The following is a 12,932-nucleotide window of genomic DNA, read 5'->3' as shown; positions in this document are numbered from 1 at the left end:
ATCATTTTTTAAAAAAAATTTTCGATATGGGACAATTATATTTTTAATATTTTTTCAAAACGTGATATTTTTATGTCAATAGAATTATACTTGTGATAGCAAAAATTATTTTAATATCACAAAAATTATTTTAATTAACAACCCTATTTTATTGTTAGTTGCTTGTAGTACACCAAATATGTGATGAAAAGAAACAATGGATGTGAATTTCAGAACAATATAAGACAAAAGTTTCTAGCATTATGATTTCAAAAAAAGAAAAAAAAAAAAAAAAGAAGTTAATATGGACAATTTTTCAAAGTAAGCCGACAAAAACTACTAGATAGGTATGCTAAAATACAAATTAACATACTATAGAGATTGGAAATTACATTTTAGGTTAAATTACAAAACTAGTCAATTTTAAGGGACATTTGGGACAAAGATTTGGTTATTATAATCATAAGTTATTATAGTTGAGTTATAATAGTTTGTATTTAGGTATAGATTATTTTAGTTTAAATTATAATAATATATGTTTGAGGTGTAAATTATTTTAGTTTGAGAAGTAAATAGTAAATATGGTAGCAAAGAATAAAAAAAAATGTTGAAGGTAAAATAGTAAAAGCTGTAGCAAATAGTAAATACTGTAGAAAATAAGAGTTTTGAAATAGTGTTGAGTGTAGTTAATTAGAGAATATAAAATAGTATTTACTGTAGCAAAAGATGACTATTATAGTCATAGGATAGTCATTGCTTCAAGCACACCCTAAATTTTGAGTACATTTAGTTTCTGAACTTTTAAAAGTGTTAAAAAAATATCTAAGACCTCATTTTGTAATTATTTTGTTTTTTATTTTTGAAAATTAAGCCTATGGACACTACTTCCACTCCAAATTTATTTCTTTCACTAATGGTTTAAAAAGCCAAGCTAAATTTTGATAAATAAAAAAAATAGATTTAAAAAAATTGTTGTTATTATTATTATCATCTTGAAATTTGACTAAGAATTCAACCATTAATGCAAATCAGTGTAAGAAATGTGGATAAAATAGGATTCTAAAAAAAAAAATCAAACGAGACCTAAATTTTTAATTTTATGTCTAATAAATCTCTTATATATTATTTTTTTAAATAATTAATCTATTAAATATAAATATAAATTTTATGTTTAATGACCCTCTAAATTTTCAATTTGATGTTTATTAAGAATTCAAAAGTTGAAACACCTTTGTTTTAATTATGATTATTTCCCATCATTTGAAGCTCTACTCAAACTATATATTCCCATTGTTATTTTAAATTGAATAATTTATACTTTAATGTTTGTATATATATTAGCTTTGATTGTGCTAAAAGAAACCTACCCTAATGATTATGTTTTTTTTTTTTCCTTTCATATTCCTACTCATTCATTATTGGTTTTGTTACTTTATATCTAAAAATTTCATTTTACATTTTTCCTCTATAAAGAATCCCACCTTTATCATTCTAAAAAAATTCAAATTGTTTGAAGAAAAACTCTAAATCTAATTTGATAATCATTTGATTTTTTTGTTTTTAATTTTAAAAATCAAGTCTATTTCATCCACAATTTTTACAATGATTAAATTCTTAGCCAAATTTCAATAACAAAAACTATCTTTTTGAAAACTATTTTTTAGTTCTCAAAACTTGGCCTGATTTTTTAAATCAGACGAAAAGTAGATAAGAAATGAATAAATTTAAAGGTGAAAATAGTGTTCATAGACTTAATTTTGAAAAATAAAAATAAAAAACAAAACAATTACCAAATGAGATGTAATTTATTATTTATGTGCGTTTATTTTTCGAAAAGCCTATGAACTTCTTATCAGATCGTTGAAAAAAACGATATTTTATTCTGCAAAAGAAAAACACATTTTAATTCCATGTGAAGTGAATGTTATTTAATGAATAAAATATGATATAAATATGTGAAAAATGCTACAAATAAAATATGATTTTTAATAGTTTATCTTATTATTTATTTTATTTTTCAAATAGTCTTTAAAACTAAAAATAATTGAAAACAACCTTCAATTCCCCTTGAATTTTTATAAGTTTCCTAAGTTCTCTATTTGATAATATATATATTGTTTGATAATTACTTTTCATCTTTAATCTATTTGTTAAAACTTAAAACCATTTTTCAGGTCCTACCTATAAGGTATCTTCAAACATTTTAATTTATATTTTGAAATTTAGCAAAAATAATTAAAAAAAATATTGCCCGACTTTTAAAAGAAAATTATGGATATTGGTAGACCATTCAAATATTATTTTATATTTTAAGATTCACTAACGTTAGCGAATATGCATTTTATTGACAGTATAGATTCTGTTTTTGAAAACTGTTTCTAGATTTTGTGATCAAAACCGTGCAAATTCTAAAAAACAATTTTTTTTTTAGTGTTTTTAGTATATCTAGATTTTGAATCCAAGATTTTAAAATGCATAATTATATTAAAGATGATAAAAAAATAACAAATATAATATTGTATGCTATGAATTCGATTATTTTGGTAAATAAAAATATGTAATATAATATATAAAATATATTATATGATATTACAAAATAAAATATATATATATAATTTTTTAAAATAAGTTCATAAATTAATTAGTAATAGTTAATAATCAACCAAGTATTTAGTAGGTAACTATAATTAATTTTACAATTTATATATATATTTTGAAAAAATATTTAAATTGAAATTTAATTTTTAATCTAATACCAAAAATATATGTGAAAATATAAAACAAAACTCTATTTTTTTTTTTTTTTTTTTAAAAAAAACAACCATTGTTTTTAAGATTCTGTTTTCAGATTACCTATATTATCCCAATTTAAAGCTATGACTCCTATTGCTCAATCAGAATTAACATTAATTTTCAGCCCATTTACTTGTTTTTTTTTTTTTTTTTTTTTTTTTTTTTTTGTAAATAATATTATCTCATGATTCTCTTCAGTAAAGACAAAGCTTCAAGTGAAGATAAATTAATAAATTATATTTTTTAAAGCTATTGTGCATTGTTGCTGTATCATATCACTTTTTCTCCAAATATAAAATTGCTTCCTTTTTAAATAACAAATCAACAAGGAAAATGTTAATTAATTAAAGCTCATATGATTATATTTAATTTCACTTTATCTATTTTTAAATTAAGATTAGTTCTAAGTTAATCCTTTTAATGAATCAGGTAAACAAACAGATAAAGCCAGCTCTTTCTATGTGCTATAGCTAATTTATTCTTTAATTATTATTTTTTTATAAATTAAATATATGTCCAGTGATGCATTTGAAAAGCCACACTCTAAACTAGCTAGACATTTTTTTTAAAAAAAAGAAAGTTAATTCATAAAATAAAATATGTAAAAACTCTTTTAAGTTTAAATATCAGTCCATTTTTTACTTAGATTCATTTTGGTCCCTCAATTTTTAAAATGTTCATTAGTTTCTGTACTTTTAACTTTGGTTCGTTTTGGTCTTTGAACTGACCATTTTGAATCTTAAAAATGAAAATGAAGGCAACAACCAAATCCTTTTTTCAAAAAAAAAAAAAAGTGCTGAGACTTAATAGACCTTGTTCTAACAAATAGAGTTGACTACATTGCGTTAGTAAGGAATGAATCCTTCCATTGAAACTCTAGAAAAGATGTAAGATAAACGTATTAAGTATTGAAATACTATATTGATTAATGACAACTCGAATCTCTATTTTTTATATTTATATATAAAAAATGATATATAAAATGAACAAATTGTTATGAATCAATTCCAATATCTCCAAGTTGAAAAAAGAATGGAAATAGTATTTTGTATAAAGATCAAAATGAACTAAAATTAAAATTATAAGGACCAAAATGAATCAAATTGAAAATATAGGGACTAAACGAATCGAAAACCAAAAGTACAAGTATCAAAATAGTATTTAATTTAATTTTTTTTTGAAGTTCTCTCTCTTGAAAAAGTAAGTTATTTTATGGTTTGGATATTATGCTTTGGAATATACCCGTGTAGATTCCTCAACTATCAAATTTGATATTATATTAACAAATTTGAGGTTCTTTTTCAAATTTGATAATATATTTCATACATAGTAGCTTAAAATGAAAGTCTACATCCCTTTAAAAACAAAAAAACAAAAAACAAAAAACAAAAAACAAAAAAAAAAGAAGAAGAAAAGAAAAGTCTACATTGTATACCATATAAATGCACTCCCAAAGGAGAAAATTAAAAGGATATTGTACTTTTAGAAACTATTTAGAAAAATATTGTTGTTTTCAAACTATTTGTAAAAATATTGTTGTTTTAAATAAGTCGAGGGTTGAAAATTTGATCTAGATAGGTCGAATTTTGAACCCTCGACCTTCCTTTTTTTTTAAGAAAAATATTGTTGTTTTCAAATGGATTCTGTCATCTCAGCAAGTGTGACTAAGTGTGACTAAATAACGAGCTAATGAATCTCCTTCTTTTTGCCACTGAACTTTCCAATCAAATTCGAGATTATGAGAGACAGCGAGAGAGTGTGAGCGTGAGCGAGAGTGAGATTTTGATAGAGAGCGAGAATACCGTACAAATTTCTCTCTTTTTTTTTTCCTTTTTAATTATTACACATTCCACCTTCTTCTTTCTAATCCTTTCTTTTTCTTTTTCTTTTTTTTTTTTTTTAATTTTCCATTTTATAAAAAAAATTCTAAAAATATTTATTAGTTTATTTAAACTCTAAAAAGAATAAATTAAAAATAATAATAATTCATAAAAATAAAAAAAATGTAAATTAAATATCTCATTTATATAAAAATAATTACAAAAATCAATGTGTCCTACAAGGCGGACGTCGTCGATTTCGAACTGGTTGTCGTCGTCGACTTCGAACTTGAGGTTGCTCGAGTTCTTCTTGATTATGCTCTGGTACCTCTGCAGGTGCTTCATAATATAAATATTCATTATGCTCTCCATAACCCCGACCATGTCCATGCACGTATGAAGACGAAGGACCAGCCTCTAAGTCATAATGTCCTGAACCAAATGTTGGCATCATCATCATCGGACTAACATAATCAGGTTGACTCTGCGTTTGCATCATAGGGGGCAACTCTTCCACATTATGTGCAACCTCATCAAACTCATCCTCTTTCCGAATAGGTCCTCTACGTCTAGGAGCTGGTGGAGGAACAATAGGTATATCGTACATATAATGAATTTCCTCCATATAGCTTTGGTTGTCACTACATATAGCAAGAACCTGGTTCGGATCATTCGCAACCTCACGGAGTCTACTATTGTTCGATCTCTGTGAATTATAAAACAATTAGACAATATTTAAAATAAATTTAAATTAAAAAAATTAGATAATATTCATTCATTTAGCAGATAACCCACAGCTGCTCCCGGACGAGTGACGTAGCGCCTTGTGATATTATTATACCAATGAATATATTCTGGAGTGACATCTGTGTCAAACTGTTCAAGAGAAACCCCCACTGCAATAAACCTTGCACGATAGTGCCATCGCACTACCAAATGTGCAACTTTTTCGGACCAATCTCCAGTCCTTAGGTCAATATCATGCAGTACGGGTTCAGTATTAAAACTAAAAAAAATTGAATATACAATAAATTATAATTAAAAAATTGAATATACACTAAAATGAATATATAATAACAAAATTATTTATTTTTCAATCCCTAACTATCTGGAGCCCGTCTTAGTAACGAAGGACACTTCCTTCGATTATGTCCTAATTGGTTACAAAATCCACATCGTTGTCGAGTGGCTAGTTCTGTCCAATCCATCTCGTTGTGATAACATGAACTTTTCGGTCTACGAGGTTTTCTCAACAACGATGGATCAGGATGTAAGATGGGCATATTAGGGTATGTGATCCAGTAATCTTCATGTGGTACAGGTTGAAATTGAGGAGAGTAACATTCAGCATACGTTGAAAATTTGTAGTAGTCCTCAATAAAATCTTCGTAGTTCATGTTAAAATGTGGGCAAACGACCATAAAATGCGAGCATGGAATGCCGAATGCTTACCACTTGTTACATGAACAGTACTGCTCGAACCTGTTTAGCCTCAATATTTGAACATTTCCTCCTTTGGCATTGAGACTATGACATTCGGTCTTCACATGAAACACGCCTTCCTACCAATCGTATGATTGTACTTCATGTTTACTAGATCGTGCAACTCATTTATTTATTTTGTCGTGTGCATACCTGGATTTTTACTCCACTTAGTATTATAAAATATGTTTGAAATAAATTATTAATAATATATATATATATATATCAAAATAATATTATCGGGTGTATTTATCTTGACGCTCCAATGCATCCCTTATTTCTTCTCTTCTTTTCTCGAAATAGTTCACGTATTTGAAGAATGTTATATGAGCAAGAGCATTTATAGGCAACATTCGAGCTCCTTTGAGGACTCCATTTATGCACTCTGATAGATTTTTCATCATCCACCCATATCTGAATCCTCCATCATGTGCTTGAGTCAATTGCTCTAAACTAATGTTGTCAAAAAAACTCAGACAGCTCCGATTTATTCCTTTGATATCTTCAATTGCTTTGTTGAACTTTCGAATTTGAAATTGACGCCCGACACGATAAACATAATTTTTCAATGAATTAAATTTATACTTTTTATTGAAGTTGCTGACGATATGTCGTAAGCAGAAACGATGGTAACATTTCGGTCTCGTCCAACCATTTGCTGGGTTGTTCATTGCTGCAATTATACCAGCATGTCGATATGAAATTAAACACACCTCTTCGTGTGTTACAATTTCTCTCAGGTGTTTCAGAAACCATCCCCATGAGTTTGCAGACTCTTCATCAGCTACGGCAAATGCAAGTAGAAGTAGATGGCCGTTCGAGTCAACTGATGTAGCAATCAACAGTTTTTCTCTATATTTGTCGTACAAGTGTGTACCATCTATCTGAATGATCGACCAACATTTATTAAAAGCTTCTATACAAGGATCAAATGCCCAAAATATAGAAGTTAGGATAACATGGCCTTCAGTAAGCGTTTCTTTAACTCTCCACTCTACTCGTGTTCCAGGATTGGTCTGCTTAACCATATATAACCACCTAGGCAACAATTTGTAAGACTCATCCCAATCACCGAACACTTTAGCCAACGCTTTTCTTTTTCCCTCCCATACCCTATGGTAAGGAACATGATATCCAAACTTTGATTTAATGTCGGACTGCAGTTGTGCCACACTGATAGATGGTTTTTCTCTTACGGCGTCACGAACTCCAGTGCAATCATTGATGAATCCAATTGCACGTGACTTTGACTTAGTTCTGAATAAAAACATGTATGCTGCTCATCATACTTAGTAATCTCGAACAAGCTATGCAATTTTTTCTTTATTGCACGAAGTCTCCACTTGCAACCTTCCTCCCACTTCTTACATCGAATTGTCCAAATCATCGGTGTAGATTCAACAACCTCGTATGGTGCGTGACACTTTATAACAAAATATTTGACCACGTGTTATAGCATTTCCTTGTCTTGACAAATCATTCCTTTATACAATTGTATATTGTCAACGTACACAGGAGCTACAATTGGGTCATGTTCCCGAATGCTATCCAATACATTCATATCCAAATCATTGAATGTATCTGAAAACATCTCATGTTCACGACCATCGAAATCCAACTCTTCAAATTTGTCATCCGTTTCTGTTCTGAAGTCTTTGTACAGGTTGTTAGCCGCCATATCTTCATTATCACATGGCGATGTAACTGACTCCGGATCAGGATCGATACATTGAGTTGGATCTTCAAACTGGTTAAATGATGTATCAGGATCCACCCCTATCATATTTACATTTACATACAAATGTACTACATTTGGCACTGACATTGCCATTGAGAACATCAAGTTCATAACTTGTGCATTCGAAATAGGGAATGACATATATCTTATTGATCCTGATGGTTCTAGATTGGGATGTCTATATATTATTTCTATCTGATTTGCTCCCATATCTACACTAAGTAACATCCCAATCATTTGAATGAATTGTTTAAATACAATTCCACTGTTCACATTTATGGTAAAACTCCCACTTGGTGGTTGGTCATACTCAACTCCATCAATACCATCAATCATATTAGCATTTGTAAACAACAAAAATCCCAAGCATTTGCCTGCCATTTTCTAAAAATAAAAAAAAAAGACAAATATCAATTTTTTGTATTATACTTTTTATAAGAAGTATATTAAAAAATATTAAATTTCTTAGTTTATAAACATCAACTTTTTAAGTTTTATGAACATCAACTTTTTAAATTTAACAATAAATTAAACTTTTTATAATTATTTTTAAACATAGCAATAAATTAAACTTTTTATAACTATTTTTAAAAATAACAACAAATTAAACTTTTCAAATTAAAATGAGGTAAACTTTTTAAAACTATTTTTTTCAAATTTAATACAAAATAAAAAATTAAATTAAATTAAACTTTTTCAAACTATTTTAAACTATATTTTCAAAGTTAATACTAGAAAATATCAACTTATCACAATAAACATAATAACAATAATTTTCATATGAATAAACTAAAATTTTCAAACTATATTAAACTTTTGAAACTATACTAAACTTGTTAACTATCGCAATAATTTTGTATTAAACTATAAATATCAACTTCTTAAACATAACAATAAACTAAACATTTTAACATTATAAACATCAAAGTTAATACTAAAGAAATCAAATATCATATGAATAAACTAAAATTTTCAAACTATATTAAACTTTTGAAACTATACTAAACTTGTTAACTATCACAATAATTTTGTATTAAACTATAAATATCAACTTCTTAAACATAACAATAAACTAAATATTTTAACACTATAAACATCAAAGTTAATACTAAATAAATCAAATATCATAAGAATAAACTAAACTTTTCAAATATCATAAGTTCAACTCACAGATTCAGTGGTAGTTCTCTTTTTTCCTTCAAAGTGACAATGTTCGCCCTTTTTTCCTGTTATTTGTTATCTGACAACAATTATAAAAAAAAAAAAAAAATAATAATAATAATATAAGAACAAAATAAATTTTATAATTATTCTTAAAAAATAAAAATTTAGTAGAGTAACGAACCAATATAGTTGTGTGAGAATAATTTGTATTAAACGAAATACAAGAAGAGAAATGGAAATGAAAATGGGAGGAGAGGAAGATGATTTTGAAATCTTATTTTCGAAGGCAGTGAGGGGGCAGTGAGCTATGAAGGGGTAGTGAGTAAATCAAGGGGAGAGGAGTGAGCAAAATCAAGGGCAGCGAGTCTTCAAAAATTATCGAGGGAGTGATTGAGGAAAAATGAAGAGGATGGTGATTTAAAAGGATATAGGTCGAGTGTTTAACACTCGACCCATGGGTTTAGGGTGGTTGAAAAGGCATTAAGGCTATGGTAGAGGGGCATGAATGCGTCAATGAATGCATGGAATCGGAGCAGGGGAATCAGATAACGTCAATGCATGCAGGGAATCGTGTAGGGGAATCGGAGAAGGGACAACTTGGTGATATATATGCACTTTTTCAGACTTATGGAAAGTGAATAAAGTGAAGACGATTTCCATGTGGCAGACTTAATCTCGCTCTCGCCCACTCTCCTACAATCTCACTTTCAATCTCGCTCTCTCCTACAATCTCGCTTTCAATCTCGCTCTCTCCTACAATCTCGCTTTCCATCTCGCTCTCTCCTACAATCTCGCTTTCAATCTCGCTCTGTCCTACAATTTCGCTCTCTCTTACAATCTGCTTTACCCACTTATCTTCCTTGTCAAGGGTTGAAATTTCGACTTATGTATGCCAGAACTTCAATCTTCGACAACCTAATATACAAAATTAGCGAGATTCCCTTCTAGAGCGAGATCCTCATCACAAAATTAGCGAGATTTCCTTTCCTTGTCGAGGGTTGAAGTTTCGACTTATGTATGTCGAAACTTCAACCTTCGACAACCCTAATTTACATATTGTTTCCATGTTTTTGTTTGTTTGTCGAGTTCTCAACGTTCAACCTCTACATTAGTCGAATCCTCAACCCTCGACTTGTAGCCTCGAAATCCCAAAACAACAATATTTCTCTAATAAGTTTCAAAACAACAATATTTCTCTAATAAGTTTTGAAAACAAAATATTAATATTAAAGGTCCCTCCCAAAGTGTAGTAAGTAGTAACAAGTATTCAAGTAGATATTTTGCATGTATTGTTAAAATTGAAATTGTAACGACCCGACCCCCTAGGACTTAGGTAAGGTCGTTACTAAAATAAATGCATGGAAAGAATTTAAAATGACGCTCAGTTATTTGAAATAAATGCTAATTAAAATAAGAGAAGTTCAAAAGACATTCATTAAATGCAATTGTTAAAAACAATAATAGGAAACCTATAAATCATAAAGGTTAATAAATCCGTATGAAAAATAATTCTTAATAATAAGTTTCAAACATCAAAACTAAACATTAAGAGAAACATGAAAAGAACTCTAAATCTCATGAAGCGGAAGCGTAAAAACTAGTCCCAGTGGCTCGATCATGAATTCGGCTGCGCCATCGCCGGTGCATCTCTACCCTTACCTGAAACATTAACATAAGAAAGAATGAGTATGAAATACTCAATAAGTAGCCCCACCACTGGGGTCAGGTTAGGCATCTATGTCCTTTAGATACCCGCATATAGCACATAAATACATGTAACAGATGAGAGACTGAGTCCTATCCTATTGTAGTTAAGTAAACCCACAAAACTGGTGAATCCCGAAGGAAACACAAAATTGGTGAATCCTGAAGGAAACACAAACTGGTGAGCATCTAACTAATCAATGAGGATATTCACACAGTCTTAACGTGCTATGATTCAACATTGTACAGTTCTAAAACATACATAAAAATCCTTGATATCATGGCTTCATCACATACACATAATTCTTAATAACATATTATACATCATCCATGTATAACTTATACCATAAATCCACAACATGCAAGTATGCCTCAACACCAGCAGATCAGACATCGACATATGAAAACACATACTATCACATTCTAACGATCAAGCACTTAGGTGTGTATGTAAACAAATAAGAATTTGTGCCAGAACATACTTTGATTCAGGTCATACTGTCAATCAACATGCTAACATTTACCATAACATACACTTATCATGCTAGCATACAACTAAAGCCTGGCCCGTGGGCAGTTCCAGTGGTAAGATTACTTACCTCGAAATCAAATTCCGATTTTAATCCAAGCTAATGATCTCCAACCAAAAACCCCTAAACTAAGTCCCTTAATACAGAACATAACACAAATTTTAAATTCTTGGAACCAAAATCCATACATATAAATTAAATTTAGGGATCACCAATGAACTTATCCAACGAAACTTGATCAACCAACACTCGCGAGATTTCGACTCAAAATTTCCTCTTAGCAGATTTTAGAACCCAAAGGATGACGACTTGGAACCTTCGAGAAACTAAAACCAAACTCTCCATCAGTCCAACAACCAAAAGATGCCTAACAATCAACAACAAGGGTCTTACCAAAAATACTTGTCGAACGAACTCAAATCTGCTAAACAGTACGCTGCGCACTCCGAAGTACTCCAATTTTGGATCTGGATTCCAAATATAGAGATAACAAATTTTTAACCCAAAATCCAAATGGGTAATCAAACTAGATCAACCAAAATCTTGCCCAAAAAAATAATCAATCGCTTACTCAAAACACAAGTCTAGTAGTGTAGGCGGGTCCTGGCGACGAACAGGGCTGGTGGCGCTGGAAGCAACTGCCAGTGACGCGGTGGGCGGCAGAGGAGAGATTTGGCTCGGATCTGGGCGGAGGAGGACGTCGACGGCTCGAATCTGGTCGGGCTGAGAGCGGCGGACGTGCAGTGAAGAAGTCGGCTAGGCAGAAGCTTACATGGCGAGTGGCGGTGGAGACCAACTTGGGCTCGGGCGGCGGCAGTCTGGACGAGCGCTCGGCTGGAGAGCTGGGCGATTAGCGGCGTGTCTGACCAGCGGGATCTGGCCAGCCGAAACCCACGAACGGCGGCGATTGGATGACTGAGAGGCGCAGTGCAGTGAGGCGGCGTGGAAGCAGAAAATGGAGGGAGGGGGGCTCGCGTGAGGGAGAAGGCGTAGGGGGGGGTCCTTTTTATTTTTTTAAATAATAATAATAATAATAATAATGATAATAATAATAAAACAAGAATAATAATAATAAAAGGAAAATAGTATAACTCTAATTAAATCCTTTCCTTAACCCACTTTATACGGTTTAATTCCTTTCTTTTTTCCAAAAATAATTAATTCCTGCCATAACTTTTCAAATTGAATAATTTCTACGACAACACTTAAATGCTCGCACTTATACTTTAAATTTAAAATTCCAAATATGCCCTTCAACTAATGACAATTACTAAAAAAGGAAAAGTTTTACATTATTAATAATAAATAAAAAGGTGTGGGATGTTACAGAAATAGAATACTTGCAAGTTGAAAGATTTTTAAGAAATTACTATAGAGGTTTATTAAAGTATGATTTAGATTGTAACACAAAATTTAGGGGAAAAAAAAAAGGTAAAAAAGAAATTTAAGGGACCAAATTGTCTCTTTTTTTAAAGTATATAGATAAAAATGGACATTATAAGAGTATCAATGTTAAAGTATAAAATCCAAATTGAATATGTTTAAAGAACGTGGATCAAATTGTATCGAAACTAAAAATATAATGATCAAAATAGTATTTAAACCTATTTTTAAAAATTAAGGAATAAACCTTTTTCCTCGAATCAACTGGGATGTATGATCAAACTTTCAACATTATCAACAATTAGGGTTGACAATGGGGCCAAGGCGAGGTGAGAAGGG

This window comes from Benincasa hispida, chromosome 1 (assembly GCF_027475165.1).
Source record: "Benincasa hispida cultivar pf3 chromosome 1, pf3_genome.v1.1, whole genome shotgun sequence".
NCBI lineage: Eukaryota > Viridiplantae > Streptophyta > Magnoliopsida > Cucurbitales > Cucurbitaceae > Benincasa > Benincasa hispida.
Note: the sequence above shows the minus strand (reverse complement) of the source record.